The sequence below is a fragment of the Schistocerca gregaria genome, chromosome 4, assembly GCF_023897955.1.
Source record: "Schistocerca gregaria isolate iqSchGreg1 chromosome 4, iqSchGreg1.2, whole genome shotgun sequence".
NCBI classification, from domain to species: domain Eukaryota; kingdom Metazoa; phylum Arthropoda; class Insecta; order Orthoptera; family Acrididae; genus Schistocerca; species Schistocerca gregaria.
Window position 1 is genome coordinate 42617319 of NC_064923.1, and position 17811 is coordinate 42635129.

Sequence of the window (17811 nt, forward strand, 5' to 3'; positions counted from 1 at the left end):
CTCAAAGTTTTTATTTCTTCTCCATGGATTTTAATTCCTACTCCGAATTTTTCTTTTCTTTTCCTTTACCGTTTGCTCAATATACAGATTGAATAATATCGGCTAGAGGCTGCAACCCTGTTTCACTCCCTTCCCATCCACTGCCTCCCTTTCATGCCCCTCGACTCTTATAACTGCCATCTGCTTTCTGTACAAATTGTAAATAGCCTTTCGCGCCCTGTATTTTATCCCTGCCACCTTCAGAATTTAAAAGAGAGTATCCCAGTCAACATTGTCAAAAGCTTTCTCTAAGTCCACAAATGCTGGAAACGTAGGTGTGCCTTTCCTTAATCTAGCTTCTAAGCTACGTCGTAGGGTCAGTATTGCCTCACGTGTTCCAACATTTCTACGGAATCTAAACTGATATTCCCCGAGGTCGGCTTCTACCAGTTTTTCCATTCGTCTGTAATGAATTCGTGTTAGTATTTTGCAGCCGTGCCTTATTAAACTGATGGTTCAGTAATTTTCACCTCTGTCAACACCTGCTTTCTTTGGGATTGGAATTATTATATTCTTCTCGAAGTCTGAGGTTATTTCGCCTGTCTCATACACCTTGCTCACCAGATTGTAGAGTTTTGTCAGGGCTGGCTCTCCCAAGGCTATCAGTAGTTCTAATGGGATGTTGTCTACTCCCGGGGCCTTGTTTTAACTTTAGTCTTTCAGTGCTCTGTCAAACTCTTCACGCTGTTTTCTATCTCCCATTTCATCTTCATCTACACCCTCTTCCAGTTGCATAGTATTGTCCTCAAGAACATCGCTCTAGTACAGACCCTCTATTTACTCCCTCCACCTTTCTGCTTTTCCTTCTTTGCTTATAACTATAGATAAGTAGCTGGCAGTTGTAGCTAACTGTTGCAAATAAAACAGTTTTGATTTTCACAGTGCTTTCCATTTCGCCACTTACCGTTCCTTACTTTCAGGATAGGCCTCGTATTAACTACGTGACAGAATACGAAATATGTCTGTTTTCTTTCACCCATGACACGATGGATAACGTGCGAAAAGGGGCAATATGAGTTCTGTACCGAGCGAAGCTTCTAAATCCGCGACTTTTTCCTGTCGCTTGGGACTTCGCGGTGGGCAAGTGATTCACGATAAATGGAAGTTAGATTAGGGACCAATGCCGCACAGTATCCTCTTTAAAAACGGACAAGGGTTCCGTCGCTTCTCGACGCCAGGGATGTCTACTCATGTGTCCTTCTATGTCTGTCTGATGCTCAAACATCGTTATGTTTGTACGATCCTCCTGCGAGAATGATGTCATAAACCCGCGTAGTGATTTTACGTGCAACCAGAATTTTCCCGGGCTCTCCGCAAGCTTTTCCGCTGTGGTAAGACGATGTAAACTGTCTGCTTCGCGATTCTATCTTTTCACAGACGCACGAATTTCTATTGACTTTCGTCTGTCGACATTTCCGTATTCTTTCTTGAAGAACCCTAGTCCGTTTTTAAAGAGGATACTGTGCGGCATTGGTCCCTAATCTAACTTCCATTTATCGTGAATCACTTGCCCACCGCGAAGTCCCAAGCGACAGGAAAAAGTCGCGGATTTAGAAGCTTCGCTCGGTACAGAACTCATATTGCCCCTTTTCGCACGTTATCCAACGTGTCATGGGTGAAAGAAAACAGACATATTTCGTATTCCGTCACGTAGTTAATACGAGGGCTATCCTGAAAGTAAGGAACGGTAAGTCGCGAAATGGAAAGCACTGTGAAAATCAAAACTGTTTTATTTGCAACAGTTAGCTACAACTGCCAGCATTGTCTCTGCTCCCTCAGCATTTTCCGAAGTTTGCTAGCGAACCGGTGCGTCTTATTCATCCTTAATGGAATTACTCGGCACATACTGCCCCAAAGAGCGATTTGCAATTGGTTTAAACTTCGTCCATAATTTCTCTACGTCCATCAAAATGGAAGTAAACGATGGCCATTAGTTTTCTAAGTAAGGACCTAATAACTGCTCCTTCAAATAAAAAAAACTCTCTAACTTTTCTAATTTATTTGCTATGGATTAAAAATGAAGAAATTGAAAAAAAGGAAGGAAATTAAGGAGATGGATCCTGGAAAAGTTGAGAGAACCAGAGGTTATTGACAGTTTCAGAGGGAGAATCAGGCAACACTTGACTAGAAGAGAAGAGAGGAACACAGTAGAAGACGAACGGGTAGCTTTAAGAGACGAAATAGTGAAGGCGGCAGAAGATGAAATATGTAAGACAAGGTCTAATAGAAACGCTTTGGAAACACAGGAAATATTGAATTTAAGTCATGAATGCAGAAAATATAGAAATGCAGTAAATGAAGCAGGCAAAACGGGATACAAATGTTAAAAAACAGAGATTGACAGGAAGTGCAAAATGGCTAAGCTTGTATTGCTAGAGGATAAATGTAAGAAGTATATTTCACTACGACAAGAATACATACCGTCAATAAGAAAATTGAAGAGACTTTTAGACAAAAGAAAAGCAGCTTTATGAATATCAGAGCTTAAATGAGAAACACGTACTAAGCAAAGACTGAAAAACTGAAAGGTGCAATGAGTATATAGAGGGTCTAAGCAAGGGAGATGTATTTGAGGGCAATATTATAGAAAAGTGGACATATATGAAGATGAGATAGGAGATATGATACTGAAGGAAGAACATGGCAAAACTCTGAAAGAGCCATGCCGAACAAAGCTCCTGGAGTGTAGATGACATTCAGTCAGAACTACTGATAACCTTAGAAGAGTCAGCCATGACGAAACTGTTCCCTCTCATGCGCAAGATGTATGAGGTAAGTGACGTTCCCTCAGACCGCAAGAAGAATGTAACAATTCCAATTCCAAAGAAAGCAGTTGCTGACAGTTGTAAAAATTACCGAACTGTCAGTTTACTAATTCATGATTTCAAAATACTAACACGAATTCTTTACAGAAGAAACCAGTCTCGGGGAAGATCACTTTGGATTCCAGTGAAATGAAGAACACGTGAGCCATTACTGATCCTATGACTTATCTTAGATGATAGGTTAAGGAAAGGCAAACGTACGTTTGTAGCATTTGTAGACGCAGAGTCAGATTTTGGCAATGTTGACTGGAATACTCTCTTTCAAATTTTGAAGGTGGCAGGGATAAAATACAGGGAACGAGATCCTACACTCCTGGAAATTGATATAAGAACACCGTGAATTCATTGTCCCAGGAAGGGGAAACTTTATTGACACATTCCTGGGGTCAGATACATCACATGATCACACTGACAGAACCACAGGCACATAGACACAGGCAACAGAGCATACACAATGTCGGCACTAGTACAGTGTATATCCACCTTTCGCAGCAATGCAGGCTGCTATTCTCCCATGGAGACGATCGTAGAGATGCTCCATGTAGTCCTGTGGAACGGCTTGCCATGCCATTTCCACCTGGCGCCTCAGTTGGACCAGCGTTCGTGCTGGACGTGCAGACCGCGTGAGACGACGCTTCATCCAGTCCCAAACATGCTCAATGGGGGACAGATCCGGAGATCTTGCTGGCCAGGGTAGTTGATCTACACCTTCTAGAGCACGTTGGGTGGCACGGGATACATGCGGACGTGCATTGTCCTGTTGGAACAGCAAGTTCCCTTGCCGGTCTAGGAATGGTAGAATGATGTGTTCGATGACGGTTTGGATGTACCGTGCACTATTCAGTGTCCCCTCGACGATCACCAGAGGTGTACGGCCAGTGTAGGAGATCGCTCCCCACACCATGATGCCGGGTGTTGGCCCTGTGTGCCTCGGTCGTATGCAGTCCTGATTGTGGCGCTCACCTGCACAGCGCCAAACACGCATACGGCCATCATTGGCACCAAGGCAGAAGCGACTCTCATCGCTGAAGACGACACGTCTCCATTCGTCCCTCCATTCACGCCTGTCGCGACACCACTGGAGGCGGGCTGCACGATGTTGGGGCGTGAGCGGAAGACGGCCTAACGGTGTGGGGGACCGTAGCCCAGCTTCATGGAGACGGTTGCGAATGGTCCTCGCCGATACCCCAGGAGCAACAGTGTCCCTAATTTGCTGGGAAGTGGCGGTGCGGTCCCCTATGGCACTGCGTAGAATCCTACGGTCTTGGCGTGCATCCGTGCGTCGCTGCGGTCCGGTCCCAGGTCGACGGGCACGTGCACCTTCCGCCGACCACTGGCGACAACATCGATGTACTGTGGAGACCTCACGCCCCACGTGTTGAGCAATTCGGCGGTACGTCCACCCGGCCTCCCGCATGCCCACTATACGCCCTCGCTCAAAGTCCGTCAACTGCACATACTGTTCACGTCCACGCTGTCGCTGCGTGCTACCAGTGTTGAAGACTGCGATGGAGCTCCGTATGCCACGGCAAACTGGCTGACACTGACGGCGGCGGTGCACAAATGCTGCGCAGCTAGCGCCATTCGACGGCCAACACCGCGGTTGCTGGTGTGTCCGCTGTGCCGTGCGTGTGATCATTGCTTGTACAGCCCTCTCGCAGTGTCCGGAGCAAGTATGGTGGGTCTGACACACCGGTGTCAATGTTTTCTTTTTTTCCATTTCCAGGAGTGTATTTGCAATTTGTATGGAAACCAGATAGCAGTTATAAATGACTTGGTGCACGAAAGGAAAGCAGTGAGCGGGAAGGGAGTGAGACATTGTTATTCAATCTATATTATATAGATATATATTGAGCATGCAGTAGAGGATACAAAAGAAAAATTTGTAGTACGAATTAAAGTTCAGGCAGAAGTTTAAAAATCTGGAGTTTTGGCGATGACATTGTCATTCTGACAGAGACAGCAAAAGACTCGGAAAAACAGTTGTATGGAATGGAAGCTATAAGGTAGACGTCAACTAAAGCAAAACCAGGATAATGGAATGTAGTCGAATTAAATCGGGTGATGCTGAGGGAATAATTCAATAATTAGAAAACACATAAAGTAACAGGTAGGTTTTGCTATTTAGGCAGCAGAATAGCTGATGACAGGTGAAGAAGAGAGTATATAAAATGTAGATTAACACCAGCTAGAAAAGCGTTTCTGAAGAAGAAAAATTTGTTGACACCGAATGTAGACTTAAGTGTTAGGAAGTCTTTCCCCGAGGTATTTGTCTAGAGTGTATGAAAGTGAAACATGGAAGATAAACATTTTAGACAAGAAGAACGTAGAAATGTTATAAATGTGCTGCTACATAAGAACGCTGAAGATTAGGCGTGTAAATCACTAACTAATGAGGACGTACTGAATAAAATTGAGGAGGCAAGAAATTTTTTGACACAACCTGACTAAAAGAAGGCATTGGTTGATAGGACATCAAGGGATTACCAGTTTAGTATTGGAGGGAGGTAAGGGGCGTGAAATTAAAAGAGGGAGACCAAGAGACGAATACATTAAGCAGATTGAGAAGGATGTAGGTTGCATTAGTTAGTCGAAAAAGAAGGGGCATACATACAGGGTGTTTCAAAAATGACCGGTATATTTGAAACGGCAATAAAAACTAAACGATCAGCGATAGAAATACACCGTTTGTTGCAATATGCTTGTGACACCAGTACATTTTCAGGCGGACAAACTTTCGAAATTACAGTAGCTACAATTTTCAACAACAGATGGCGCTGCAAGTGATGTGACAGATATAGAAGACAACGCAGTCTGTGGGTGCGCCATTCTGTACGTCGTCTTTCTGCTGTAAGCGTGTGCTGTTCACAACGTGCAAGTGTGCTGTGGACAACATGGTTTATTCCTTAGAACAGAGGATTTTTCTGGTGTTGGAATTCCACCGCCTAGAACACAGTGTTGTTGCAACAAGACGAAGTTTTCAACGAAGGTTTAATAAAACCAAAGGACCGAAAAGCGATACAATAAAGGATCTGTTTGAAAAATTTCAACGGACTGGGAACGTGACGGATGAACGTGCTGGAAAGGTAGGGCGACCGCGTACGGCAACCACAGAGGGCAACGCACAGCTAGTTCAGCAGGTGATCCAACAGCGGCCTCGGGTTTCCGTTCGCCGTGTTGCAGCTGCGGTACAAATGACGCCAACGTCCACGTATCATCTCATGCGCCAGAGTTTACACTTCTATCCATACAAAATTCAAACGCGGCAACCCCTCAACGCCACTACCATTGCTGCACGAGAGACATTCGCTAACGATATAGTGCACAGGATTGATGACGGCGATATGCATGTGGGCAGCATTTGGTTTACTGACGAAGCTTATTTTTACCTGGATGGCTTCGTCAATAAACAGAACTGGCGCATATGGGGAACCGAAAAGCCCCATGTTGCAGTCCCATCGTCCCTGCATCCTCAAAAAGTACTGGTCTGGGCCGCCATTTCTTCCAAAGGAATCATTGGCCCATTTTTCAGATCCGAAACGATTACTGCATCACGCTATCTGGACATTCTTCGTGAATCTGTGGCGCTACAAACTGCCTTAGACGACACTGCGAACACCTCGTGGTTTATGCAAGATGGTGCCCGGCCACATCGCACGGCCGACGCCTTTAACTTCCTGAATGAATATTTCGATGATCGTGTGATTGCTTTGGGCTATCCGAAACACACAGGAGGCGGCGTGGATTGGCCTCCCTATTCGCCAGACATGAACCCCTGTGACTTCTTTCTGTGGGGACACTTGAATGACCAGGTGTACCGCCAGAATCCAGAAACAATTTAACAGCTGAATCAGTACATCTCACTGCATGTGAAGCCATTCCACCAGACACGTTGTCAAAGGTTTCGGGTAATTTCATTCAGAGACTACGCCATATTATTGCTACGCATGGTGGATATGTGGAACATATCGTACTATAGAGTTTCCCAGACCGCAGCGTCATCTGTTGTTGACAATTGTAACTACTGTAATTTCGAAAGTTTGTCTGCCTGAAAATGTACTGTTGTCCCAAGCATATTGCAACAAACGGTGTATTTCTATCGCTGCTCGTTTAGTTTGTATCGCCGTTTCAAATATACCGGTCATTTTTTAAACACCCTGTAGGATAGAGTAGCATGAAGACCTGCATCAAACCAGACTCTGGACTGAAGACCACAAAACAGTGACAATCGTCGCTATAATGCCGTCATTATCACTAATCCTTGTCTCTATATTGTCCGCCTGGTTAGAGTAGTAACGTCCTTGCCTCCCATACAGCGGGCGCGGGTTCGATTCACGACCGGGTTGGAGGTTTCCTCCGCTCGTGAACTGCGTGTTGTGTTGTCCTCCGTATAATTTCATCCTCACCACAGACACGCGAGTGGCCCAATGTGGCGTCGACTGAAATAGGACTTGAACCCGGCGGCCGAACTGCCCCGGATGGGGTCTCCCGGCCATCAATGCCACAGGCTCATTCCATTTTCTTTTTTTTTTTTTGCGTCTATGTTCACACCGTCGACAGGGGCTTGTAGCTACAAGGTCTAAAATAGTTCCATTGAGTGTGCGATTTTGGACTAGTTGTTCTAGATAGTTTTCAGAGAAAGTGTTGAGAACTGTTTCTCAAGGCCCTGTGTCCGTACCACGTCTCAGTCCATACACGGTAGGTTCGAGTTGCCTCCAACTGATATTGCTCAAGTGGGGTACATCGTCGCTACTAAGCATAGACTTTCTTTGAATGATACTACTGCAGCCGAATCGGGTGGCTAGTAAAAATAACTACAAACTCTGCCCGGATAGGAAATGAAGGCACAACGGTGCCGACAGGCCGCCATGTCATCCTCAGCCTGGAGGCATCACTGGATGCGGGTATGGAGGGGCATGTAGTCAGCACACAGCTCTCCCAGCCGTTTACAAGATTGGAGCATTTACTACTCCTTTACTTCTCAATCTGTTTGTCTCACAAGGGCTGAGTGTGTCCAGCTTGCCAACAGCGCTCAGCTGACCTGGTGGTCAGCTAGTGAAAATATCCAATGATTAATTTGAGTTCACCTTAGCCGTTTACTAGTGTGGAAATAACATTCCCGTCAGTTTCAGTTTCGACCTTGATAAAGATAATATTTTTCTCGATTGCAATAAGGACTCCCACTCCTATGTCACCTAACCAGTCTTTTGGATTTATATTCCAGTATCATCAAACATTTCCGAGTTTTATACTTCGCATTACACCCAGAACTTGATTCCGAGTATAATTTGACCAGAACAGCTTCTCTGGAGGTTGGTAAATTCAGAAATTTTTGTTACCTATGCTTTGCCAATTTACTGTTAAAATCGTGATGCTCGAATCGTCTTTTGTATGTATGTGATACCATTTCGCTATCTGCGTATCGACTAGCGATCGTTCATCGGAGCACCTCACACTCTCGCCTAGCGTAAAGATCACACAGTTTCAATCCGCAAGTACTCTACAACCTGAACAGCTACTTTCTCTTTGTCTTGAAATACTTGTACTTCTCATCTCTTGATGATGATGATGATGATGAGGTCCCATACTCGGAGGAGCGTAGGGGAGAATGCAGGAAACCCGCACCGCCGTACTAGTCAAGGTCCTAGCAGAGGTGGTTTGCCGTTGCTCCGACCGTAATGGGGATGAATGATGATAATGAAGACGACACAACAACATCCAGTCATCTCGAAGCAGGGAAAATCCCTGACCCGCCGTAAATCGATGCTGGGACCCCATGCACTGGAAGCGAGAACACTACCGCAAGACCACGAGCTGCGGACCCTTATCTCTTATGTTGTTTAATTTTTTATTTCTTGTTTTTTATTCCTAAAAGTTTTATTCTTGCTTGTTTATTCACTTTTTCTTTGTATTATACGTAAGTTTTGTTCAACTAAATGTTCTTTTTGCACTAATTTGATTTAATTATCAAGTGATCTTAGATATAGCAGTTGATATAGTATCAGCATAATTCATACCAGCAGCCGCTGTCATACGATTGATAGAAGTGAATATTATTGGATTAAACAGTTGTTTATATTATTTGGGTTAAAATATAAACTTGTAAGGTGAAATGTTAACATTTATTTATAACTCTTTTTTGAATCTAGATACCCTAACATTTTAAATGTTAATTATGCTTACCAGGGTACTGTTAGTTAAGGTCTTTAAACCCAAAGAATTTGGCTTTATCTCATTGCATTCAGATGAACCTACCCTGTGATTCATAATACATGATTCACTCTACTTAATTTACTTGTTTGTATATCTCTGTTATCAGATGCTCTTTTTAGAGTTATACTTCTCAGGATTTATAGTTATAAAATATTTCAGGTCAAGGAGCAGCTTATAGACAAGAGGAGGTGGGTTACAATAGATTTTTCTTTATAACTGATTCGATGGTGAAATACTGTTGATGAAGGTGGATTTGATAGTAATTTGATTCATTTAATGGTATTGGCTCTGAGGTGTGTGAACTTTGCCCAATGCTCTTATTATTGATTATTCTATGTGAATTGTTTTAAGGTAGCTTCAGTTTAATTGAGATTAATCATAATGTAGTAGATGTACTGGAAAGTGTATCTAGGAAGAGGTTCAGGATATAAACTATTAGTAAAGTATTTCACTTACACTGAAAATTTTTCTGTGGAAATCAGGATGTCTTGATTATTTATTTTATTATATTGATTTTTGATTGTCTACTTATTTAATATAAATAATTTTTTTGTTTTGTGCCTTAGTATATTTTATGGAATCGATTTTTTTAAATTGTAGTATGTTGGTAATGTAAGTGTTTTATGAAATATTATATTAAATTTTTTAAAGTAGATTTTATTTGCTGTTCCTTTTGTATCAGGGTTTATCAAAATTTTAGTATTTATATTACTTGTCTTGATTTAGGTTGATTTATAAATAATTTATAGTTAATGTGTCATAACTGTTGTTAAATTATTTATAGAAATAAAATGTAAATCGTTTCCTAAGATATCTATTTTCTTAAAGACAAAATTAATTTTTTAATGTTAATCGTTTTTATTTAATATTTTAAGTACAAATGTTAACTTGCTTATTCTTTAAGGTATGAGATTTAAAGTTATTGACCTATAATTTGTTTTTTTTTAATATAATAGTAGCCTTTAAACCAGCTATCTTTAAGATTAGGTTTTAGTTCATTATTTTTGATTTTGAGTTTATATTTATTTTAGGTTTTGTACTAAGGTTCTTGATTTAATTTAATAATTTTGTAACAATGATAGAATTAGTATATTTCTTTGTATAAAAATTGTACGTTGTTAACTTATTACAAGGAACTAGGCAAAATTGATTTTCGCCTGTTTATCAAAAACAGGTCCTCTTGAAAATATTTTGTAGTCTGGCCTGATCAATGAGCGACTTTTAAAGAGCCACGGTATTTTCACCATGCAAAGGTAGCATAATTATTATTCTCTGAATTAGTGACTGGAATGAATGGCTTGTTGAGAAATCAACTGTCTCTTAGTAAATTTTTGAATTTAACTTTTAAGTCAAAAGGCTTTAACTTATCTTTAGGACCAGAAGACCCTATACACACACATACACATACCTCAAGGCAGGTCCAGAAATCTGCATCCGAACCATCACAGAATTGGAGTCTCTTATTGACATCTTCTGCTTGGCTCTAAACTGAAGGACGCCGTTAAATTCTGGGCACAATATTGTGAATGGCAAGCTCTATCTGCGCCCCGAGGGCACGGACCAATACCGCCAGACGCCTTACGAAATGAGGATGGACTCTGGACCTAAGCGACAGGTGTCATTGTTTTCGACATGAGCCACAACTTGAAGAAGGAGAACTCTGTCTGCACACTCGTTAGCCGCAGGCTGGAGCAGCTCCTCGCCTCGGATGGGCCTCAACGGCAAACATACAGAGGGCACATTGGACTTATTTTCAGTCTTGGATGCTGTTTCCCAAAAATAACTTCACGGCACAAACAGAGGGTGCTGTAAAATGGACCTTCTCTGAAAACTGTCTTGAACAGCTACTTCCCATACATAGCAACTCCCTCTCCCCCACCCTACCTATGTGCCTTCTCTGTCCCTGCTGAATGAACATCCATTTTTGGCGAGGTTGGACTGCTAGACGCCAGTCTCCATTTGCAGCGCCCCGTGGTGAGCACAGTTCCCCGCGATGGGTACACTGAAAAGTCTACAACTGGTCCAGGGTATGCCTTACGATTCAGTATATGCAATAGGAATCTCTCTCTCACCATGATGTAGTGCAACTGGTAACTTCTCGTGTCTCATGACCTGTTACAAGTCTGCCAACTGCTCTTGTGATTCCTGAACAGTACATCTGCTAATACTAGCAGAAATCAAGGACTCTGTGTTGTTGTTGTTGTTGTTGTCTTCAGTCGTGAAACTGGTTTGATGCAGCTCTCCATGCTACTCTATCCTGTGCAAGCTTCTTCATCTCCCAGTACCTACTGCAAACCACATCCTTCTGAATCTGCTTACTGTATTCATCTCTTGGTCTCCCTCTACGATTTTTACCCTCCACGCTGCCCTCCAATAGTAAATTGGTGATCCCTTGATGCCTCAGAACATGTCCTACCAACCGATCCCTTATTCTATTCACGTTGTGCCACAAACTCCTCTTCTCCCCAATCCTCTTCAGTACCCCCTCATTAGTTATGTGATCTTCAGCATTCTTCTGAAGCACCACGTTCCGAAAGTATCTATTCTCTTCTTGTCCACACTATTTATCGTCCACGTTTCACTTCCATACATGGCTACACTCCATGCGAATACTTTCAGAAACGACTTCCTGGCACTTAAATCTATACTCGATGTTAACAAATTCCCCTTCTTCAGAAACGCTTTCCTTGCCATTGCCAGTCTACATCTTATATCCTCTCTACTTCGACCATCATTAATTTTTTTTACTCCCCAAATAGCAAAACTCCTTTACTACTTTAAGTGTCTCATTTCCTAATCTAATACCCTCAGCATCACCCGACTTAATTCGACTGCATTCCATTATCCTCGTTTTGCTTTTGTTGATGTTCGTCTTATATTCTCCTTTCAAGGCACCATCCATTCCGTTCAACTGCTCTTCCAAGTCCTTTGCTGTCTCCGACAGAATTACAATGTCATCGGCGAACCTCAAAGTTTTTATTTCTTCTCCATGGATTTTAAGTCCTACTCCGAATTTTTCTTTTTTTTCCTTTCCTGCTTGCTCAATATACAGATTGAATAACATCAGGGAGAGGCTACAACCCTGTCTCACTCCCTTCCCAACCACTGCTTCCCGTTCATGCTCCACGACCCTTATAACTACCATCTGGTTTCTGTACAAATTGTAAATAGCCTTTCGCTCCCTGTGTTTCACCCCTGCCACCTTTCGAATTTAAAAGAGATTATTCCATTGTCAAAAGGTTTCTCTAAGTCTAGAAATGCTAGGAACGTAGGTCTGCTTTTCCTTAATCTTTCTTCTAAGGTGAGTATTGTCTCATGCGTCTCAATATTTCTACGGAATCCAAACTGATCTTCCCCGAAGTCCGCTTATACCATATTTTCCATTCGTCTGTAACAATTCGCGTTAGTATTTTGCAGCTGTGACTTATCAAACTGATATTTCGGTAATTTTCGCATCTGCCAACACCTGCTTTCTTTGGGATTGGAATTGTTATATTCTTAATGAAGTCTGACGGTATTTGGCCGGTTTCTTACATCTTGTTGACCAAATGGTAGAGTTTTGCCAGGACTGACTCTCCCAAGGCTGTCAGTAGTTCTAATGGAATGTTGTCTACTCACAGGGCCTAGTATCGACTTTCAGTGCTGTGCCAAACTCTTCACCCAGTATCGTGTCTCCCATTTCATCTTCATGTACATCCTCTTCTATTTCCATAATATTGTCCTCAAGTACATCGCCCTTGTATAGACCCTCTATATACTCCTTCCACCTTTCTGCTTTCCCTTCTTTGCTTAGAACTGGGTTTCCATCTGAGCTCTTGATATTCATGCAAGTAGTTCTCTTTTCTTCAAAGGTCTCTTTAATTTTCCTGTAGACGGTATCTATCTATCTATCTTATCCCTAGTGATATGCGCCTCGGTATTCTTACATTTGTCCTCTAGCCATCCCTTCATAGCCATTTTGCACTTCCTGTCGATTTCATTTTTGAGACGTTTGTATTCCTATTTGCCTGCTCCATTTACTGAATTTTTATATTTTCTCCTTTCATCAATTAAATTCAATATTTCTTCTGTTACCCAAGAATTTCTACTAGCCCTCGTCTTTTTACCTACATGATCCTCGGCTGCCTTCACTACTTCATCCCCCAAAGCTACCCATTCATCTTCTACTGTATTTCTTTCCTCAATTCCTGTCAATGTTTCCCTTATACTCTCCCTGAAACTCTGTACATCCTCTGGTTTAGTCAGTTTATCCAGGTCTCATTTCCTTAAATTCCCACCTTTTTGCAGTTTCTTCAGTTTTAATTTAAGTTCATTACCAATAGATTGTGGTCAGAGTCCACAACTGCCCTGGAAATGTCTTACAATTTAAGACCTGGTTTCTAACTCTCTGTCTTTGATAACTGTCAGTATCTCCAGGCTTCTTCCATGGATACAGCCTTCTTTTATGATTCTTGAACCAAGTGTTAGCTATGATTAAGTTGTGCTCTGTGCAAAATTCTACCAGGCGGCTTCCTCTTTCATTTCTTTGCCCCAGTCCATATTCACCTACTACGTTTCCTTCTCTCCCTTTTCATACTACCGAATTCCAGTTACCCATGACTATTAAATTTTCGTCACCCTTCACTATCTGAATAATTTCTTTTATTTCGTCATACATTTCTTCAATTTCTTCGTCATCTGCAGAGCTAGTTGGCATATAAACTTGTACTACTGTAGTAGGCGTGGACTTCGTGTCTATCTTGGCCACAATGATACGTTCACTATGCTGTTTGTAGTAGCTTACCCGCATTCCTACATTTTTTTATTCATTTTTAAACCTACTCCTGCTTTACCCCTATATGATTTTGTATTTATAACCGTGTAGTCACCTGACCAAAAGTCTTGTTTCTCCTGCCACCGAACTTCACTAATTCCCACTATATCTAACTTTAACCTATCCATTTCCCTTTTTAAATTTTCCAACCTACCTGCCCGATTAAGGGAACTGACATTCCACGCTCCGATCCGTAGAACGCCAGTTTTCTTTCTTCTGATAAGGACGTCGTCTTGAGTAGTCCCCGCACGGAGATCAGAATGGGGGACTATTTTATCTCCGGGATATTTTACCCAACAGGACGCCGTCGTCATTTAACCATGCAGTGAAGCTGCATGACCTCGGGAAAAATTACGGCTGTAGTTTCCCCTTGCTTTCAGCCCTTCGCGGTACCAACACAGTAAGGCCGTTTCGGTTAGTGTTACGAGACCAAATCAGTCAATCATCCAGACTGTTGCCCCTGCAACTACTGAAAAGTCTGCTGCCCCTCTTCAGGAACCACACGTTTGTCTGCCCTCTCAACAGATACCCCTCCGTTGTGGTTGCACCTACGGTACGGCCATTTGTATTGCTGAGGCACACATCCCTCCCCACCAACGGCAAGTTTCATGGTTCATGGGGGGGAAGGACTGTGTATCCTCTTTTATTCATGCTGCCGAGACTATGTTTTCCCGTAACTCTGTCTTTTGTGCTTTGCCCCACTACAGTGTTCCAATCCCCTGTGTTTGTTAGATATTCATCTCTGCTTACGTACACAACAGCCCTTTCGATGTCCTCACATGCCCTGTGTCTTCACCTTCCACTTGTTGTGTCGGCACGTATAACTGATCTACTGCTGTTGGTGTTGGCTTACTGTCGATTCTGGCGAACTTTCCACATTAACTGATCTTATTCTTAACGAATCCTACTTGCTTTTAGAATTACGCTCTGTCATGACATCACGTATCGTTATTTTCTTTGTTTTTCATTTAACTCGTCCCATTATATCTAAACTGTATTCGCGTTTCCTTTTTAGATTTTCTTTCTTTCGCATCAAATTCAGTCTGAAATTACACGGTCGAGCACGTGGAATGGCTTTTCAGTCTTTTTCTCTCTTCCATGGCATGTGACTAATCCGGAAACTTCTCCACATTGGTTTCAGTTACAGGCCAAAAATCCTGTGGAAAGTCATTACATGTTGCTACTATAACGGCTTCCACTGTCTTTGTATTCTGGCCTCGCTGATGTTTCCCGATTTTCCCATTTTCAAGGGCAGTTTCCCACGTCCAGCACGAAGGGGTTGCCCTGAATCTCTGTCGGCTATTTTGCCCACATTTTTCCAGGGCGTCGGCAGAACGAGGCTCACTCTCCATACTGAAGAGTTCGGTCGCCTTAGCTGACGGTTTTCATCCAAAATGTAAGTGACGTCTAGGATCGAATCCAAGCTAGGACGACTCGATTCGTCATCTAAAACAGTATCTGTATACCACGGGTCTAAAATTATGTGGGAGTGACACGTGGGCAAAGAACAGTACAGACAAGATAAAATTAGAAATATTTTAAACGCAGTCCTAATGAAGATTACTATCGATCTGGTGGGTAGAATGGATAAGTAACGAGAGCATTGAATTGAATCTGTGCGAAAGGAAATAATTGTGTATTTTTACCGAAATGGCGGGTAGACTTACTGGACACATCCTGATTCATCACGGAGTATGTAATTTCTACTTAGAGGAAAGTTTTTTGGTGGTTTGTGGCTTTCTGGGACGAGAGGGCGAATACAAAACATTGTAGAGGGAGAAGGTTCAGCTAGCTGTTGCGTGCAGCGCTGACGCAGAGATGAGGAGAACTGCACAGTCTACACGAGGACGGAGAGATTCGTCGAATCAGCCTTCTGTCAGATTAGCTGATCGCGAAAGGCGTACCTGCAAATACTTGCCACGCGAGTACCATACTTCCACAGGGAAACCATGGACACTAGTAAACTCAAAGATTCTACACAGTCCGTATTACCCTCCTGAAAGCACCGATTCCATATTCCATATTCTGCTAACAGTCATTAGATCTCGACCAACGCGAGCAGCAGTGTCACGATACGATAAATCACAATCGCGATAGGCTACAATCCGACCCTTATCAAAGTCGGAAACGTGGCGGTACGCATTTCTCCTCTTTACACGAGGCATCACAACAACGTTTCAGCAGGCAACGCCGGTCAACTGCTGTTTGTGTATGGGAAATCGGTTGGAAACTTTCCTCATGTCAGCACGTTGTAGGTGTCGCCACCGGCGCCAACCTTGTGTGAATGCTCTGAGGAGATAATCATTTGCATATCACAGCATCTTCTTCCTGTCGGTAAAATTTCGCGTCTGTAGAACGTCACCTTCGTGGTGTAGCAATTTTAATGGCCAGTACTGTAGTTTTCCCGTAGACACATCTGTACTAGACGCATAAACTTTTGTGGAAACAAACCCGTCCTACACAATGGTGATTGTGGACCTACGTATGCTGTTATAAGATTTTTTGAAGTTAATGAAAACCACGTGAATGTCAACATTACGTTCGCAAACTTTATCGCTTACTCGTCTGAGCACATAAGGCTGACCTACAGTTGAGCTCTTCTTTCTGAAACTATACTTGTCACAGCTATAGTTCCTTCAGGAATGGTGATCATAATTTTCCGTAGACGCTGTGATAGAACTTTGTACCTCACTTTAAGGAATGCAATCCCTCTACGAATATCACATACCGGAGGATTGTTCTTCTTTAGTGTAGGACAGATTACGGCCATTTCCCATCGTCAGGTAATCTCTCATATTCCCAGTTATTATTTAACAGATTTGTAATTATGTTAACCAGTACCGAAACGCATGTTCCCATTTATTCTTTAACTGATTCGTAATTATTTTAACCAGTACCGAAACTCTATTCTTTATTATGTCTCCTTCAGTTTGTTCTTCGCCAGAAATGTTATTGTTTTTTAGGTTCTGGATTATTTGACGTATTTCTTCTATCTACATTACTGTCTATGGTGTCTTTTACCTCGCATGGAAGAGACGCAATGGGATCGTCACAGTATAATAATTTTTTAAAGTACTCCGTCCATCGCCCTCTACTCCAATTTTGTTCGTGAGCATCTTTGTCTTGTCATGTGATCGATAAAGTCCTCTTTGGCTTCAGCTATTACCTTCTTGTACTATTTCCGTTTCTCTTGCCTTATTAGAATTTCCGTTTCCTTCCTTATTCTGATTTCAAGTCTCAACTTCTGATTACTGGTATTTTATTATATAACTGATTACTCAATTTTATAACTAGCGCTTCCTGGCTGCCTTCTGTCTTCAGTTTCTTGCTCGCACACTTGACAGAACCACACGTTTGACCTCTTTCGTTTGTCTACAATTTCGGAGGCTACACTTTTAACTGTTTTCTTAATTTAAGACAGGGCGTGGTTGATATCACAGTCTCCTACTTTTACTCACATTTACTAACGTTTGCCGCTCGGGATAGTCCTGCGGTCTATGGCGCCTTGCCACGGTTCGCGCAGCTACCCCGTCGGAGGTTCGAGTCCTCCCTCAGGCATGTGTGTGTGTGTGTGTGTGTGTGTGTGTGTGTGTGTGTGTGTGTGTGTGTGTGTGTGTGTGTTGTTGTTGTTGTTGTTGTTGTTAGCGTAAGTTAGTTTCAGTAGTGTGTAATAGTAGGGACCGATGACCTTAGCCGTTTGGTCCCAAAGGAATTTACCACAAATTTCCAAATTTTACTAACGTTTCCTGCTTGTGTTGTCTTGTATTTTCTATTACTCTCTCTCTCTCTCTCTCTCTCTCTCTCTCTCTCTCTCTCTCTCTCTCTTTTAATATATTTATACATAATATATAGCCTGCTTAGCTATGCTACACACCTTCGTAATGTTCATATTACTCATGAGTAGGAAGTGATTGGTGCTAG